This window comes from Ovis canadensis, chromosome 22 (assembly GCF_042477335.2).
Source record: "Ovis canadensis isolate MfBH-ARS-UI-01 breed Bighorn chromosome 22, ARS-UI_OviCan_v2, whole genome shotgun sequence".
NCBI lineage: Eukaryota > Metazoa > Chordata > Mammalia > Artiodactyla > Bovidae > Ovis > Ovis canadensis.
In genome coordinates this window covers 36,391,346-36,410,880 of record NC_091266.1, presented here as the reverse complement: position 1 = coordinate 36,410,880, position 19,535 = coordinate 36,391,346, and the positions used below count along the sequence as shown (strand labels likewise).

Below are 19,535 nucleotides of genomic sequence, written 5' to 3'. Positions count from 1 at the left end.
GGGGCTAGAGCGCGGGGCCGGCCCTGAGGGGGTGGGCGCGCGGGGACGGAGCGTGGCGCCCCCGGGCCGCGCGGTCCGGGCGAGGCGGAAGCCTAGGCTGGAGGCGGGGCCGCGGCGCTGAGTCACGCGGGATTGACCCGCTCGCAGCCTGCAGAGGCGGAGGTGACAGCGGGCCTGGGACGTGCGGTCGTAGCTGCCCCGCTGCGCCGAGGGACCGCCGGGCAGCGGAGAGCAGGTCAGGGGCCGGGCGAGGCCGGGTTGGGCAGTTCGGTCTTCGGGGGCGGCGGGCGGAGGGGCCCTGGGCCCCGAGGGACGCGCCGGGATGCTGGGCCTGCGCCGCCCCTGCCCGGCCGCGGCCGCTACCCCTGCCGGGAGCCTCCGACAGACAGCGGGACACCGGGCCCTCGTCGGAGCCCTCCGGTCCAGATCGGTCGAGCCCTAGGAGGCGCTGGGGACTCGAAGAAGCCAGGTGGTCGGCAGTCCGAGGGTTGCAGACGTGGGCTTTTTAAATTGTGTCAGGCAAGCCCAGGGATCTTCGCACTGCACCGCCCTGCCACTTCGGCAATGAGGCGAAATTTGTAAACTGTGGAAAAGAATCCAGCGTTATTTTACAGATGAAGAAATTCTTTTGGTTCACACAGCGTCACTTTCAGTCGGAGTGGGAGGACTTGATTTTGTGTCAGGGAGGCAGAGGAGGACGGTTTCCGAAACAAGAGTAAGACCTGTTTGGCTAGAGATGCAAGTTTGCTTCTGGTGGAATTTCGTATACCTGCTTTCCTGCCGCAGGTACCGATGTCCACCAGGCATCAATTTCTCAAGGCATCTAACCTTAAAAAGGATGTCCATGCTGTCAGTTGAATAAAGGAATACTGGGGTTACAAACAGATCAGGTCTGCTGCAAGTTAGGTGCTGTGGAAAATGGTCGGTGTATACAGTTAAATTTTAAATGAAAACTCCACTTCACATGCAATCTTTTTATCCTTTATTGTCTGTCTCATTTATATAGTAAAGAAGGATACTCACAACTTACTCTGTAGTTAGTAATTTGCCTTTAGGTCTGTTTTACCATAATTGTTTTATAGTAATGTGAGCTTTCTTTTCTTTTCACTATCACTGGTGCTGTGGAATGTGGCAAGCCAGTGATAGCATTAATATTTAGTGTTTGAGCATAGATTAGCTTGGCTTCCCAAGTGCCACTAGTAGTCAAGAACCTACCTGCCCATGCAGGAGACACAGGTTGGATCCCTAGGTCAGGAAGAACCCTGGAGGAGGGCATGGTAACCCACCTCAGTATTCTTACCTGGAGAATCCCGTGGACAGAGGAGCTTGGAGGGTTATAGTCCTTGGGGTCGCAGAGAATCAGACATGACTGAAGCGACTTAGCACACACAGGTTAGCTACATGTGTTTGTATAGCTGAAATTACAGGCTCGATTAATTTCTTGTATATTGAAGAGTGACCTATGTGCCAGCATACAGGTATTGTTTCTTAGACTGTTGCTACGTTTATTACTCATGGCATAGAATTGATTCAAGGTGATGAACAAGTTAGTTTAAACCTCAGCACCTGTTTTTCTCTAAATTATTGAGTTAAAGGCTCTCTAAGACTCCCATCTCTAAAGTTCCCTGATTTTACGTGTTTATTTGAAACATATATCACTCGTCGTGACAATAACAGTTTTTGAAAACATGTTTTTTTAAAAACTCTGCATCATGCATAGCAGATCTTCAAATTCAGTGTTATTCTCAATGCTCCCAGTCACTTCATCATTGTTGAATTAATGTAAGTGAAAAGAGATTTTTCAAATTACTTCTGTGTTAAATTCACTAAATTTAGAGACTGTAATGAATGCTTTGTGTATTGTGGAGAGCTGCTAAAATCTGGCCTGGGGATGGGATCTCTGCAGTGCACAGATAACTTTTGTAATAAGCCAAGAACATTCTGCCTCGGAGATGTGATAAGGTGTCTTCAATACAGTGTTCATACTGTGTGAATTTCCAGCGGAGATGTGATAATCTTCGTAGACAATCTGTCCAAATATGTACATGTTATTTTGTCTTGCACCTCCAAAGTAGAGCCTTTCCCACCTCTTGTTTCTTTTCTGGCTCCTTCCTTCTTAGTGTCCCTCTTACGTGCAGAGACCCCTTCACATTCCTCTTTGATCCACATGAAAGAGGCAGTTCAGAGCCTGTTTCAAGCACTGACTGAACCTACATCACTTTTTCTCCTCTTAAAGTACATGATAAATTGTAATTCTTGAATCATCATTTAGGTCTCCTAAAAACTCAGAGTGAATATTCATTTTTAGAACATAGTGCAAGACTCCATGAGGCTCTGGTTCTGAAAAAGGGTTAAGGGGACTGTGTATAGATTTTTATCCTTCCTAAACTGGGAGACTGCAATCTAGGAAGCCTCCAGAGCCAGTAGACTCATTTCTCTGCCTCAGAAGGAAACAGTTTCAACAGGATACATAGTGAATCTTCGAATTTGTTATTCTTCTCATCTCTCCCATTCACTTTATCAGGGTTGGGCTGAAATAAGCAAAAGGTGATTTCTCATATTTCAGACACTTCAGTGATTGTTCAGATTACAGATACTTTTAAAATTTGGTGAACTTTTTTGAGTGAAAAAAGCAATTAAACTAAAATGCAAATGGAGGTTTGCATACCCACTACCAGATATAAGGCTTGCATTATTTTCTAGGTTTATTAATCTGTCATTTCGGAAGTTAGTTAATGTATTACCTACCCCACAGCGGGCTTCCCAGATGGCTCAGTGGTAAAGACTGCCTGCTAGTGCAGAAGAAGTGGGTTCCATCCCTCGGTTGGGAAGATCCCCTGGAGGAGGAAATGGCAACCCTTAAACACGAATTCAGTTAATATTAAGTAGTTTCTTATTATGCCTTGCTTAGGAAATTATCTGAATAAACTAACCTTCAAGATTGGATAACAGTCTTATTGGCCAGGAGCTAATTATATCAATCTCTCACCTGGAAAGGCAGAACGGTATGAAGTAGCAGCCATAAAATCATATCACAGATCAACCTTGTGATGAAAGAATTGATAAACCAAGGCTCAACAAATATTCATGGAGTACCAGATCTGTTCTTGGTGCTGGGGATATAGCTGTGAACAAAACAGAAAAAGCCCTGCCCTCATGCAGTAGATTTTCTGGTAGCATGGGGGCAGACAGGAAATAAATATGTGAATGGGCATGGTCACATGATTGTAAGTGTTGTGAAGAAACAGAAAGAGGTGTAAGTGGGAAAGAAGAAGGAGGCATGCACTCATAAAGTGCAGAGTGGTCTAAAGAAGGCCTCTACTGAGATCACTTTGATTCTAGATCTTGAGAGGAGTGAGGGAGTGAGCAGAAGGCAGAGGGATGAGTAAGTTCTGAACCCTAATGCAGAAGCATGTTTGGCTTGTGTGAGGCACAGCTGGGTCACGGTGGCCAAGCAGTCCCCATGTGGGTGAGGGGAAAGTGCAGCAAGTGAGAGGTGGTAGGAGTTGGGGTTGGGGACAGGGTGTGCATAGCAGTGTAGGCAGTTTTGTAAAGTATTTTGGCCTTTACTCTGAGTGAGCGGGGAGCCCGCTGAGCCTTTTGGACAGAGAAGCTTCTGATGACTTATGTTTTAACAGGATCACTCTGGCTGAGTGACAGACAGAAAGGGACAAGGGCACAGTCAGTGAGGGCTTCCCATTCATACCAGTTGTGTGACCCTGAACTGCAGTCCCCTGGCCTTTGTTTGCTCATCTTAGGATAACCAGGTGCTCTCTAGCTCTAGAATTTTTAGATTCTAAGAAGTGTGGAATCTCTGTGGGCTAGAGGATTATATATATGAAAAGGTTCTGAAAGTAAGTAGTTTCAGACAACGTGAAAAGTTGATGCCACCAGTGTGCCTTTAGCTGAATCGCTCCTAATCTCACCCCTAATCAAGAGGTAATTGGCTCTTTTCAGTTAGGTTGTGAGGTCATGAGAACAAAAACACTGTTTCGTGACCATTCTCCCCTGATCCCTTTAGTACTCTGCTGATCCCTGAATTTTTCCCTTCCTGCTTGAAAAAGGATGAAAAGCTGTTACTCATCAACAAAGCTGGCAACCAAAGTTGCTTTTGTTGTTAGGAAAGTTGGAAACTTAGGGGAAGGAAACAATTCTAATTTTGTTTTCATCATAGGTCATTTGAATTCTTTTTTAACATGCAAGAAGCCTAAAAGATGTCTTTTTTTTTTTTTAATTTCCCTTATCTTCCTCCCTGCATTTTAGTTGGTAATGATGCATTTCATTATGCTTTTATTCCCCCTCTGAGTACTGTTCTTAAGGTCCTCCTGTGTTTCTACATGTACATCTACTTCTTTGCTTCTGAGTGCTGTATTATGTCCCGTGATCTATGTGCATGTGTGAACCACAATTTTGCTTATCTCCTTTCTGTGTAATACATACTCAGGTTGTCCCTACGTCCTACCACCACAAATATTGCTGCAGTGAGCATCTTCATACCTGTCCACTTCTAAAACTGTGTAATAGAAGTGTGGGATATACACTTAGAAGGGAATCGCTGGGTCATGGGCTTTCATGTCCTGAATTTGATCAGACGGTGCCAGATGCCTGCCCACAATAGCTGTACCAATCTCTCCTGCCAGAAGTGTTTGAGGGGTCTTATATCATGTCCCAGCCACCACTCAGCTTTCTCTTGGTCTCCACCTTTTGTAATCTCATGGGGGCAAAGTGGTATCTTGTCATTTTCATTTGTATTCTTTGGTTACTAATGATTATAAACACCTCTTATACATATAGTTTTATCTGTAAGTTACTGATTCCTGTCTTAGCCCATTTTCTCTTGAAGTTACTGTGTTGTTACTGTTGACTCGTGGAAGACAGTTTATAGATGTTCATTCATCATCACTTTGTAGATGTTTTCCTCGTATGTTAATTTTGTCTTTGTTGTCCTTTTATCAATAAAAATTCTAAATTTTAATATAATGAAATAAGTAAATTCTTTGGCTTATATCTTATGCTTTTAGAGTTTTAAGAAGGCCCTGCCAGTCCCCAGGTTATTGCTATTTGTTTAATTTGTCTAGAGTTCACATTATACATGAGTTAGATAGGGATCCAGCGCTATTATCCTCCATTTAATGAGCCAATTTTTCCAGTAACATATCCAAAAAACCCATCATTTCTTTCATTACATTGTGATACCCTCTTTCTCCTATATGGTTTCCATGGATACACTAGTCTATCTCTAAGCCTCTTTTTTGTTCCATTAGTTTGTCAGTTCTTGCTCTGTTTTTTATGCTCTAATTTTATTACAGTGATTTGGCAATACATCCTCATGACTGGCATAGCAAGAATCCCCTCTTTTTATTTTTAAATTTATTTAGCTACGCTGGGGTCATTATTTTTCCATACAACGTTTGCAGGATGTTTATCAAGTTCCTCAAGTTTTTTGAGAAAATTTTATTGGGCTTACATTGAATTTATAAATTATTTGAGAGAGGCTTAACATCTTTTTGATATTAGCTTATTTCATTCAGAAGTATGTCATGTGTCTCTTCATTTATTCAGCTCACTTTTTTCCCAGCATTTTTGTTTTACTTGGAAATAATTTAAAACAGAGGAATTCTAAGATTAGTACAAAGAGCTCCTGTATATCCCTTACCTAGATTCATATTGCTGTATTTGCTTTATTACTCCCTGTCTACATTTCTGTACCATTTGTTCTTACCCATTTGAATTATTAGTTGCAGACATCATGACCCTTTATGCCTAAATACTTCATCAGCTCATTTTTAAGTCCCTTATTAGAACTTTATTTTTTTTTTCATTTTTTGAATGTTGAGTTTTTTTTGTTGTTGTTTTTTGTTTTTACCTTATTAGAACTTTAAAGTTTTCTCCATAAAGGTCTAAGGATATTCTTGACTAAATTAATTTGATACTTGATAGTTTTGTTACTATTGTGAATCATGTGTCTTTCTATTACTGTTGTTTTATAGTTGGCTATTGGTAGTTTAAGAGAAATGGTATTGATTATTGTAAGTTAATCTTGAATTTTGCAGCCCGGCTTCACTGTCTTATTCAAATAGTCTGCTGTTTTCTATTGTTTCTTTTCCCCCATAATTAATCATGTCCTTTGAAAATACTGAGAGTTTTGTTGTTTCCCATCCTTTTATTTCTTGTTTATCTTTCCTTTACAGCCTTGACCAGAACTTCCAGAACTACATCAAAAATGTTGCTATGTTAGTGAGCATCTTTGACTTGTCCTCACTCGTAAGGAGAATTAATCCAAAGTTTCCCCATTTCATATAATGATTGTTTTAGGTTTTAGGTGTACCTTCGTCAGGCTACCCTGGAGAAGGGCATGGCAACCCACTCCAGTATTCCTGCCTGGAGAATTCCGTGGACAGAGGAGCCTGGTAGCTGCAGTCCATGGGGTCACAACGAGTCGGACATGACTGAGCGACTCACACTTTTGTCAGGTTGAGGTATTCTCCTTTAGGTACTCCTGGTTTACTGAGCATTTTCATCATAAATGGGTATTAAGCCTTGTCAAATACTTTTTCAGGATTTGTGTCCAAAGAAATAAGATGGCATCAGGAGGCTGCAAACCAGAATCCTAAGCTGAGCTTTAGCTTCAAGTATAAGAAGATTAATAAAAGTCTTCAATATTTTTGAACACTGCATATATAAATTTATGGTAAACCTCTCACAATTCCAATATATGCTTATTTCACTGATATGTCATCTTTTTCCTCCTGCTTTAAGAGTGAAAGTTTAAAAAGCTTGTGTGAAGGATGACAGCACCATATTCAGCGTAACTGAAGTCGTCAGCATGATTGTAAATATAAGATATGTAAAATTATAGCTTCCTTGCTCTGTGGATCAGTCTCTGCTCTGAGTATAAACCTCACCTAAGTATATCTCACAGAATATTGAGATGGTTCAGCAAGTAGCTCTTTAGCAGCCATAACTGCTAGAGTGTTGGGCAGTAGATTCTCAGGACCATCTCTTTTCGTACATGATTTTTTTTTTTTAAGCTAGCTGTTTTTTCTTAATTATAAAAATTATGCCTCTTAATTGTAGAAAATTTGCAAGTAGAAAAGGAAATCTTTGATCTTGCCTCTTAGAATCAATCCCTGTTAAACTGTTTCTCTCTCTGGTCTTTGGAGAGTAGGTATGGGGGGCTTACTTTTTGGAGGAAGAGAATTCACCTAACCTTGGGCTATATAATTTTGCATCACCCCTCCTTTTTCAGGTTTAGGCCATCAGCTCTTGTTTGTCTTGCTTTGATTGATCTTCTGGGAAAAAAAAAAAAAAACAGAGCTGTAAGACTGTAAGAAAGATATGATTAGTTTATAGAGGCAGCGTTAAAGCTTGCGGATGACTTGGACATTTCTAACAGGCTGTGTCTGAGTCCACAGACAGCCCGGCCTCATTACCAGAGTATGGAGAAGTCATAGTCCAGCTGCCAGCAGACTGAAGACTAGCTTGAAGGAGAGGAGAAATCTATTTGACGTCACTCTGCTTCAGTTCAGTTAGCACCTTCCTTGTTTAGAACACGTTTGCATTTATCTTTCAGAAAATAAAAAGTATGGAAGAAATAGTTGTAATTTATTTTCTTTTGACTCTGAAATAATCCCAAAATAATGTCTTATTTCCCTAATCACCTTCTGCTAGTGTGGGGTGAGGGAGTGTGGTATGGTACTAAATTGCTGGAAGTGACAGAATTTTTAACATTCTCATTAGCTGATAGATTCAACATCCAATGCCCTCCCCTCTTCACTCCTCATTCCTTCACCTTGCTCTTTGTCATTTTGCTGAGATACCTGTCACTTCCTCAGATCTTGTTGTCTGCCTTCCCCATCCCTCCAGGAGGAAGTTCTTTAAGGGCAGGAACCTGTTTTTTCACTGATAAATCCCAAGCACCTTTGAGCCTTGCCTGGTACATAGCATGCCCTCAACAGATGAAACCCATAAAATGAGTCAGCCTGTAAGGAGGCAGCTGTGTGTTACAGCAAGGGAAGACAGTTTTCTTAGCCTCATGGGTTCGATAAACTAGTAGAGTCCCCGTTTCCTGCTTGACCTTGTAAGCGTTTCTATCAACCCAGCCACAGAGTTAATTTCTCTACATCTGTTTTAGCCAGTCTGTTAGTTTTGAAAGTGGAGTGTGTCTGTGTTGCTGACAAGCACATGTCGGGAGTAGGGCCACAGAGAGAATAGTCAGTGCTGACGTGGGCTCACAGGTTCCGGACCCAGCACACACTCTGCGTTGTTTTCATGAGGTGATTGATTCTCTCAGGACAAATGATCTGCCCCATCAGCAAAAAAAGTTGCAGTGGATGTGCCGAGTGGCACTGAATGCCCAGTGTCACACCCCATGCCCTCCCCCTTTCTAGTTTATTCTTCCTCCCATCCCCAGCCATGCAGAAACCTTTTGGCATCTCTGTTGTTTCTGGATCTGGTTCAGGATTGTCATGATGAACAGTCATGCTGCATATACATGGTCACTTTATTATAAAGCAAGGCTCAATCATATTAAATAACACTCAGTGGCACCCCATTCCAGTACTCTTGCCTGGAAAATCCCATGGGCGGAGGAGCCTGATGGGCTGCAGTCCATGGGGTCGTGAAGAGTCGGACCCGACTGAAGTGACTTAGTAGTAGTAGTAGGGTGCTAAGAAAAAAAAAAGGGGGGGTGGTTTTGACACAAATACACCATAATGCTGTCCTGGATGCCAAGGCTGTAGACCCATCTGTCTTGTATAGACCATTGTCTGAGTCAAGGTCCTGAAAAATACCACTTAACCATTATTTTTCCCTACTATTATTCTGCACATTACCTGGCTCTCAAATCTGATCCAAACTGTCCATGTATATGCTAATTCCACATCCCTATTTCTCCTTCAGTCAGATCTCTCTTTTTTTCCTGTAGCAATGAGGATAGCAATAAGTATATTATTATAATTATGAATATGTCTTGGGGTTCACTAGGAGTCTGAATTCAAATGAAGGGAAAGGAATTAAAACAATAGTAATAATATACTAACAGCGGCTAATATTTTAGCCAGTCATAGTCCTAACTGCATTCTTATTTAATCTTCAGAACAATTTTAAGGAAGGTGCTGTTATAATCCTCATTTTGCATTTGGAGAAACTCAGGTACAAGTTGGTTAGGAAACTTGCCCTAAAGTTTCTAATGCTGTTGAGTGATAGAACAGGAAATCAAACTCACGCCTGTTTTTCTCCAGCACCCACTCTCTTAACCAGCATGCCATAGCAGGTCTCGGGTAAGTGGCTGCCTGAAGACCAAGAATGACTTACCCAGTCACATGGTTAGTGCTGATTGTCATTTTTTCACGTTCATCGCACTACTCACTGGTGTGAGGTGTAGGGGGACTGGGAGGACTCAGCAGCTGGGACTGGCTGGGGAGCTTCTTCCCAGATCCTGTGTTGTCTCTGCAGACAGAAATGAATGGCACCTCAGAAAAGGAGAGGCTCTGAAACTACCCATCCAGCTTGCATTCTCTGGCTTTTTGACCTTTTCCTAAAAATAATAATTTCCTAATAATAATATTTGAGATTTGCAAAAATGAACAAAGAACAGTACAACAAATGTCCCATGTAGCCAACACTCAATTTAGAAAGCTGAGTTGGTTTCTGTGTTCCACCTCCCTTTGCCCTTTTTAAGATTCTCTGGTTCTAGTGACTCAGAAGGAAAAATAAAAGAATTGCGTTTTATTTACATATGACAGCAGTACCATTACTGTCACCTAAGAAAAACACCAGTCATTCCTTAATATATAATCAGGAAACTAGTCAGTGTTCAGAATTTCTTCCATTTGTCTCAGTTTCTTAAACAGTTGATTTGTTTGAATTGGAATCCAAGAAATGGCACCCACTGCATTCAGCTAATATGCTTCTTAAGTAGTTTTTAATTGATAAGTTCCCTTTCCTTTCATTTTCATTTTAAGTTTTGATTACAGTTTATTTTGTTAAAGAGTTTTGTCATATAGTTTCCCACATTCTGGGTTTTTTTGAATGGCTATGATGCAACCTTATTGCCTGATTGCAAGTTAATTTACACTTTTAATCTGTCAGTCACTCTTGGAGGTTCCAAGTTATTCAGTCTCCATAAATAGAAAGGGTTCACTGACCCACATACAGCTTAGTCTGGTCCAGAGGTCATTTCCTAGGAGTCTTCCAAAATGTTCCAGGTGATAGGGAATGACATAATCAGCAGCAGATACCTCTATTTAAAAAACATTTTGCCTCAGAAGGAATTTTATAGCTTCTCTTTGGCAAGGAATTTTCATGGTCCCTAGAGTCAGAGAAGGGAAGGGAGAAGCGAGTGAGAGGTCTGGTTTTCTTCTTTCAGACAGTGTCTGTTGCTTTAAGGATTTATGGGGCTCAGTGCCAGAACTTCCTTGGGATATTATTGTCTTATAGTTTAGATCTGCTTATCAGGAAACAGAATCCCTGAAGGGTCAGTTAGGAGAATGAGTTTACATTAAAATCAGACCTTTGTTAGTACGTGTTGGGGTCTTGTGTTTTATTCCTGAGCTGCTAGCTAGACTGTAGAGTGTAATACTAATGTGTATGGTCTTCACACCTATAGTGTTTATTATCTGTTCTTTATGCTGCCACTGTCTTAGATGTCATTCAGTAATTATAATAATATTTGGACTGCCGTAGACATGAAGAAGTCCAATTTTGTTTTATTTTTCTTTTAGTGTTGTTGCCTTGACCCACTAGTCAACTGTAATAGTTCTACAGGGTAATTAGTATTAAAAAGAAAGAAAATTGTTGGAAGTGTGAAGCAATATTTGACTTTATTTATCTGGTGGTTCAGATGGTAAAGAATCTGCCTGCAATGTGGGAGACCTGGGTTTGATCCCTGGGTCGGGAAGATCCCAAGGAGGAGGGGATGGCAACCCACTCCAGTATTCTTGCCAGGAAAATCCCATGTACAGAAGAGCCTGGCGGGCTGCAGTTCATGGAGTCAAAGAGTCAGACACAGCTGAGTGACTAACACTTTCACTTTCATCAATATTTAGTGGCTTGATGACTGTTAAAAAAAGTATCTCAATGTCAATATTTTCATGTAGTTTTAAAGCCCAGCAATTAATAAAACCAAGACTAAAAATCTAAGATAGAATAAGGACATTTAATGCGTTTGTTACAGTACTGCTTACACTTTCATTATGAACTTAACTTGCTATCTTAAGTAAGAGGTTTGCTTTAATTAAAGGCATTGATAACAGTAAATTACTGGAAATCTTTATGTTGAATTTTACCAGTATATTCAAACTTTATTCTTATATTCCATATAAGAATGGAATCAGGAGTCAGATTTGATCAATATTATCTTCTGGTGACTCCAAATGCTTAAAAACTGAAGTATAATTATTATTCACAACAAAAGTGTCAACCAGGAAACCCAGGAAAGAGGTGGTTTGCTGGTTATGGATTGTTCTTCCTTGCAGTGATCAGTTTAACAAAAATAAACACTTCCTATTTACCATGGTCACAGGTAGCAACAGCATACACACGCGATAATATGATTGAAAAGCAGTCTGTAGATGTGTTGTAATAATATGTGTTACAGTGTAGTGCCTTGCAGTGAACTGCCAGTATTTTGATGAGGCTAGAGTTTGGGGTGTGTGGTGGGTGGAGGGTGTCCAGAAATGAGGCCAAACGTATGTGTGGGAATGAGATCATGATGAGCTCTGTACGATTTACGGAGGAGTTTCAGATACTGCTTATCAGTGATGGATGAGAAACTCTTTTGAACTTCAAGCAGTAGAGAATTATGAGAGTTTGTATTTTAAAAAGATAATCCTAGTGCAGTGTAGAAAATAGAACAGAGGGATATAAGACTGGTGGGTAACCATTTAGAAAGCTGTTGCCATAGTCCCAAAGAAAAGATGATGGGAGAAAAAAAAAAAAATAGGGCAGGGGCAATCTCAAATTGAAAAATGTCAAGTTAAAGAACAATTTTTAAGAGGTATATGAGTTTGAAGGACTTGACAATAGTGTTAACATTTTTCCTGGCAATGGAGGATACTTTCTTAGAAGGTTTTTTTTTTTTTTTAGGACATTAGTTTTTTTTACATTTATTAAAAGATTAATTTGGGGAATTGGCTCACAGGATTATGGAGACTAAGAAGTTCCATGATCTGCTGTCAGCCAGATAGAAAGCCAGGAAAGTCAGTAGTATAGTCCTAGCCTAAGTCGGAAGGCTTGAGAACAAGGAAGTGCTGATGGTGTAAGTTCCATAGGATATTTAATTAATTTCAAATTCCTCTTCTATCCCTGGAAGGCATTTGGCAAAGGTTTTCTTAGACCCATAGGCAAGGATCTCTTGAGTAAAACTGCTGCCAGACCTTTGTGGGATGTAGAACTATGTGGTTCATTTAGAGTTTAAGGTAGAGGGGGATGTCAATTGCTTTGTCCTTGTGACCAGTAACCACAGAGGGTCACATTACTGCCCCTTCCTTTCAAAAAGACGAGCAATTTTGAGCAGTTGGCCCCACCCAGGAGTTGCTGCCTCGTCTTTGTTATTGTTATCATCAATATGAGCGATGATAACATTTCTCCTCTCACTTCATTTTCATCATCACCATCCTCATAGCTGACATTTACAAAATGCTCGAGGGTTTACTATTTACCAGGAAATGTATTAAATGTTTTACCTACATGATCAAACGTATTTATCTATCTTTGGCTGTGCTGGGTCTTTATTGCTGTGCAAGGGCTTCCTCTAGTTGCGGTGAGTGGGGTACGCCTGCTTCTCTCTGCGGTGGCTTCTGGTTGCAGAGCATCAGATCTAGGACACCTGGGCTCAGTAGTTGTGGTGCTGGGCTTAGTTTGCCCTGTGGGTTGTGGGATTTTCCTGAACCAGGGATCGAACCCTTGTCCCCTGCATTAGCAGGTGAATTCTTAACCACTGATCCACCAGGGAAGCTCCCTACATGATCAAACTTAATCCTCATAACATGCCATAAAATAAATTACTATTGTTATCTTCAGTTTACAGATGAGGAAACAAAAGTTCAGAGTGGTTTAAGTAACTTGCCCAAGGTCGCATAGCAAATGCAGAACCAAAAACTGAAACTAATTCTCTGACTTAAATCTGAGCTCTTAGCTGTTATGAATATATGTATTACTTAATATAGTTTAGAAGTGAAAATGATTTCTCTTTTTAAATTTACTCCTTTATGTAGCCATGCCCTGGAAAGTTCACATAATCAAACACTGTATTACCTACCCTCCATCTGCAGCTAATAGTGGGAGTAAAACATAAATAGATTTTTCTTACATAAAATACAGGAAAAACCTGAAGGACAAAGTGGAGCATAGATAGGGAAACTATTTAAATTTCTGACTTTTTTCAAGGCAGGATATCCATGGATGCCTTCACTATTTTTAGCTTGAAATATAGCAGTTTCTAAAACAAGAGAGAGACTCAGTTTTTAAAATTGAGACAGAATTCACAAACCATGAAATCTCCCCTTTTAAAGCATACACTCGAGTGGGGTTTTTTGGGGTGTCCTACACATACGTGCAACCTTCATCACTGTCTAGTTCCAGAACATTTCCTCACACTGGAAAGAAACCTTATGTTCTTTAGCAGTCAGTCATTCCCCACTTCTTTCTCCTGAGACACTCATTTTAAAACCCATTAGATGCCAAAAAACATCCTAAAGCTATGACAAGGGTTTTGAGAATATCTGTCTATAGTCTTGCTCTCTAATGCAGATGATGAGGAGAGCGGCAGCAGCAACAACAGTAATAATAGCAGCTGACCCCTGTATAGTGCTTACTGCGTGTGAGTACTCTTCCACGTGCTGTATTTATATTAACTTAAATTTCTATGAAGCAAGTTCTATTACTAAACCCATTTTCTAGATGAGGAAATTAAAGCACAGAGAAGTTGAGTAACTTGCCTCAAATCACGTACCCTTAACATGAGGTGGAGCTAGGAGGTAAATCCAGATAGTCTGGCTTTGTAATCTGTGCTCTTAATTATTGTGTTTTAAGTTTCATATTTATATTTGAAAATTATATAAAGACCTTGAACCATGCCAAGTGAAAGAAGCCTGTCACACAAGACCACCTATTGTATGACTCCATTTGTATGAGATGCCTAGAGAAGGCAACTCTTTCTGTCTAGAGAGAAAGTAGATTACTGGTTGTCTGGGGCTGGGATGGATGGGGAGATTTTTGGAGACAAATGGAAAGTGACTGCTAATAGGTATGGAGTTTATTTTTGAGATGGTGAAAATGTTTTAAAATTGATAGTGGTACAGGTTGCGCAACTCTGGAAATTTACTAAACCCATTGGATTCTACACTTTGGATTAATTCTATAGTATGTGAGTTCCAACTCAATAAACCTGTTTTTTAAAAATGATATGAAGATAAATGACCTGGATGATTTGCCTTAGAATACCTTTTTGTCTTTATCTGGAAAAAAAAATACACACATTTGTGTTTGGGAGTACTCAAATACTTAAAAGCTGTTCTAATTCTAACCATTATACTTGCTTATTCAAACATTTCAGGTGTTCCCAAGTACCTAAGATCAAACCCAACATTTCTAATGTGGGAGTGAGACTGTGAGATCCTGTAAGCTCATGAGGAACATGATCATTGGGAATGTGAATATACATTTTGATATATAACTTAAATTAGTTCAGTGTGTTAAGTTATCCATTCTGCAGCTATTTATGGAGGGCCTGCTATGTACCAAGCAGTGCTCTAGATGCTTAATATACATCAATGCATAAAATAGACAAAAAAGATCCCTGCCTTATAGAGCATATAGTGGATAAGGACTAATTCTGTAGACTTCATAGTGGAGGTACCGTGAGCTGGATCTTAGAAGATAATAGTTTATCCAGAAAATAAGAGTTATGCATATTTGATAGAAGAGGGAAGTGCTCAGCTGATCCAGTCAAAAAAACTAACATCACATTTTGTCTTTTTTTTTTTTTTTCGGCTGTGCAACAGATAACTTCAAAATCTCAATGGCTTATTACAACAACCATCTGCTTTTTTAATAGCTCTGAGAGGGCTGAGATTTGTAGGTCCAAGTAAAGGCGTAGAGACGGCACCAACTGGATATAGGAGCAGGAATCTTCTTGGGAATTTATCTCAGGTCTTTGGCCCAGGGTAAGCCTCAGTGACGCCTGACACAGAGTGGCTTCTGTGGAGCTAAGAGCTGAGCAGAGATACCTGAGGGTGCACGTTGTTCAGAAGTACTGGATTTCTAGTCGAACCAGAGTTGAGAGACCTTGATGAGCACTTAAGACATTCATTTGAGACCCCAGAGGGAAAGATATAACGCATTGTGTGATGACTGAAATGATAAATTTAGCAGATGAGGAATTTAAAGCAGCTGATGTAAATAGGACATAATGAATAGATAGGGACCTTCAAAGTGTAGTTGCTGAAATAAAGATTAACTGGATGGACTTAAGATAGCAAGAGCAATGCAGCAGAAGAAAGGGGCCAATGAACTACAAGCAGATAAATAGAAGTTATCCAAGCTGAAATGCAGAGAGAAGAAAGATTGGGGACCGGAGAGAACAGAACTGTAGTGACAGTGAGTTAATATCAAGTAGTTTAATATATGTCTAATTGGAATCTCATAAAGAGAGGAAGAAAGATGAAGAAATAATGACCAAAATTTCCCCAAATTTAATCAAAAACATAAGCTTATATATTCAAAAATCTCAGTGAACCTCAAACTGGGTAAATAAGACTATACACCTCAACACTTTGTCATCAGATTACTGAAAACTAAAGACAGAGAGAAAACTCTTAAGAGTAGAGAAAAAGGATATTACAGGGGAATGAAGATAAGAATGACAGCTGACTTATCATCTGAGATAGGCAGAAGATAATGGAACAACATCTCTAAAATTTGAAAGAAAGAAAATAAAACCACCAATCAAAATACTGTGCTAACCAAAAAAATCTTTCTGAAATGAGAGTAAAATGCTTTCAGATAAACTAAAGTTGAGCAAACTTGTTGTCAACAGACTTATACTGCAAGAAATGCTAAAAGATATTCTTTAGGCTGAGAGGAAATGATATTGGAAGGAAACTCAGATCTGTAGAAAGGGATGAAGAACATAAGTGGTAATTGTACAGGCAAAAGTGAAAGACCTTTTCTTTAAGGACAACTCAGTGTTTATAACAAATGGCATTGTATTTTGGGGTTTATAATATACTACATTAATTATCATTGTATAACAAAGTTTCTCAAAAATTAGTGGCTTAAAACACTATAAATACTTATTATCTTACAGTTTCTGTGGGTTGGGAATTCAGGAGTGGCTTAGCTGGGTGTTTCTTGCTCAGAATGTGTCATGAGTTGCCATCAGGATGTTGGCGGGGCTGCATTCATCTGAAGGCTTTGTTGGGACTCTGTAATCTCCTTCCATGATGCTTGCTCACGTGCTGGCTGGCAGGCCCCAGTTTTTCGCTGTGTGGGCTCTCCATAAGACTGCCTGAGTGTCCTCACAGTCTAGTCTTGGGAATCACACACTGTCACTACCACTCTATTCTGTGGGTTAGAAATGAGTCACTGGTACGGCCCACACTCAGGAGGAGAGGAAATAGGGAGCAATATCGAAAAAGTTTGGAATCTACTTTAAAGCTACCACAAATATCTATGGCAACAGTAACACAAAATAGAACTAATGTATATGGCAACAGTAACACAAGGGACAGGATGGCGTGGTAAATGGAATTATTCCATTATGTAGTTCGTATATTGTATGTGAGTGAGTGAGTGAAGTCACTCAGTTGTGTCCGACTCTTTGCGACCCTGTGGACAGTGGCTACCAGGCTCCTCCATCCATGGGATTTTCCAGGCAAGAATACCAGAGTGGGTTGCCATTTCCTTCTCCAGGGGATCTTCCTGACCCAGGGATCGAACCCAGGTCTCCCACATTGCAGGCAGATGCTTTACCCCCTGAGCCACCTGGGAACGTATGTAGAATGGTATAATAGTAAATCTAAGTAGACTGTGGAAGTAAAGTAATGCTGAAAATTATCCAACCCAGGCTTCAGCAATACGTGAACTGTGAACTTTCAGATGTTCAAGCTGGTTTTAGAAAAGGCATAGGAACCAGAGATCAAATTGCCAACATCTGCTGGATCATCGAAAAAGCAAGAGAGTTTCAGAAAAACATCTATTTCTGCTTTATTGACTATGCCAAAGCCTTTGACTGTGTGGATCACAATAAACTTTGGAAAATTCTGAAGGAGATGGGAATACCAGACCACTTGATCTGCCTCTTGAGGAACCTGTATGCAGGTGAGGAAGCAACAGTTAGAACTGGACATGGAACAACAGACTGGTTCCAAATAGGAAAAGGAGTATGTAAAGGCTTTATATTGTCACCCTGCTTATTTAACTTCTATGCAGAGTACATCATGAGAAATGCTGGGCTGGAAGAAGCACAAGCTGAAATCAAGATTGCTGGGAGAAATATCAATAACCTCAGATATGCAGATGACACCACTGCATGCGCTTACTCCTTGGAAGGAAAGTTATGACCAACCTAGGTAGCATATTAAAAAGCAGAGACATTACTTTGCCAACAAAGGTCTGTCTAGTCAAGGCTGTGGTTTTTCAGGTAGTCATGTATGGATGTAAGAGCTGGACTATAAAGAAAGCTCAGTGCCAAAGAATTGATGCCTTTGAACTGTGGTGTTGGAGAATACTCTTCAGAGTCCCTTGGACTGCAAGGAGATCCAACCAGTCCATCCTGAAGGAGATCAGTCCTGGGTGTTCATTGGAAGGACTGATGCTGAAGCTGAAACTCCAATACTTTGGCCGCCTGATGCAAAGAGCTGACTCATTTGAAAAGACTCTGATGCTGGGAAAGATTGAGGGCAGGAGGAGAAGGGGACTACAGAGGATGAGATGGTTGGATGGCATCACCGACTCAATGCACATGAGTCTGGGTGAACTCCAGCAGTTGGTGATGGACAGGGAGGCCTGGCGTGCTCTGGTCATGGGGTCACAAAGAGTCAGACATGACTGAGCAACTGAACTGAAGACTGTGGAAAGTTTTTTTCTTTTTAAATTTGTCTTTATTTTTGGCTGCACTGGGTTTTTGTTGCTTTGCTCAGACTTTCTCTAATTGCGGCAAGTGGAACTACTCTTTATTGCAGAGCAGTTCAGTTCGGTTGCTCAGTTGTGTCTGACTCATTGCGACTCCATGGAATTCAGCATGCTAGGCTTCCCTGCCATCACCAGCTCCTGGAGCCTACTCAAACTCTTGTCTATCGCATCAGTGATGCCATCCAACCATCTCATTCTCTGTCGTCCCTTTCTTCTCCCGCCTTCAGTCTTTCCCAGGATCAGGATCTTTTCCAATGAGTTGATTCTTCGCATCAGGTGGCCAAAGTACTGGAGTTTCAGCTTCAGCATCAGCCCTTCCAATGAATATTCAGTACTAATTTCCTTTAGGATGGACTGGTTGGATCTCTTTGCAATCCACGGGACTCTCGAGAGTCTTTTCCAACACCACAGTTCAAAAGCATCAATTCTTTGGTGCTCAACTTTTTCTATAGTCCAGCTCTCACATCCATACATGGCTACTGGAAAACCATAGCTTTTACTAGACGGACATTTGTTGGCAAAGTAATTAATGTCTCTGCTTTTTAATATGCTGTCTATGTTGGTCATAGATTTTCTTCCAAGGAGCAAGCTTTTTTAAATTTTATGGCTACTGTCACCATCTGCAGTGATTTTGGAGCCCAAGAAAATAAAGTCTGTCACTGTTTCCATTGTTTCCCCATCTATTTGCCATGAAGTGATGGGACTGGATGCCATTATCTTAGTTTTCTGAACGTTGAATTTTAAGGCAACTTTTTCAGTCTTATCTTTCACTTTCATCAAGAGGCTCTTTAGTTCTTCTTTGCTTTAAGGAACAAAAAATAAGGCAAATAGAAACAAATGCAGTATCAATAATTACTTTAAATGTATATAGCAACTATCTGAAAGAGATGCACTTTAGAAATTCAGAGAAAGACAAAGAACTGTGATCTCACTTGTACATGGAATCTTAAAGAAAAATGCCAGACTCATAGGAAAAGAGAGTAGAGGGGTTTTCCTGGTGGCTCAGTGGTAAAGAACCTTCCTGCCAATGCAGGAGACAGGGGTTTGATCCCTGGGTCTGGAAGATCCCCTGGAGGAGGAAATGGCAACCCACTCCAGTGTTCTTGCTTGGGAAATCCATTGACAGAGGAGCCTGGTGGGCTACAGTCCATGGGATCTCAAAGGAGTTGGACATGACTTAGAGACTAAACAACACAACGCGTAAAACTGCTGGTCCCTCTTTTCCATGGTCCTTGGATGCAGGTACTGCGTAGAATGACCTATAATCTCTTACCCTGAGAGTGGTCTCAGTTATTTTTAACTCCAACTGCACAATTTCTTTCCTCCCTAGTTTTCTTCCTCAGAATCTTTAGTTTTCTAAATTCCCTTCCTGATTTCTTTCTTCCAAAATGTCAAGAATA

The 19,535-nt window shown here is 40.5% G+C and overlaps 1 protein-coding gene across 2 annotated transcripts in view; it reads left to right on the top strand.

Moving 5' to 3' along the window:
• DNMBP (dynamin binding protein) overlaps positions 1–19,535 on the top strand; it is a 115,125-nt gene continuing 95,590 nt past the window's right edge. Inside the window, exon 1 of one of the 2 annotated variants that reach the window (XM_070289449.1) lies at positions 1–235. The gene's annotated coding sequence lies outside the window, so the exon portion shown is untranslated. The remainder of the gene's footprint in view (positions 236–19,535) is intronic. The other variant, XM_070289448.1, reaches the window with a different exon arrangement.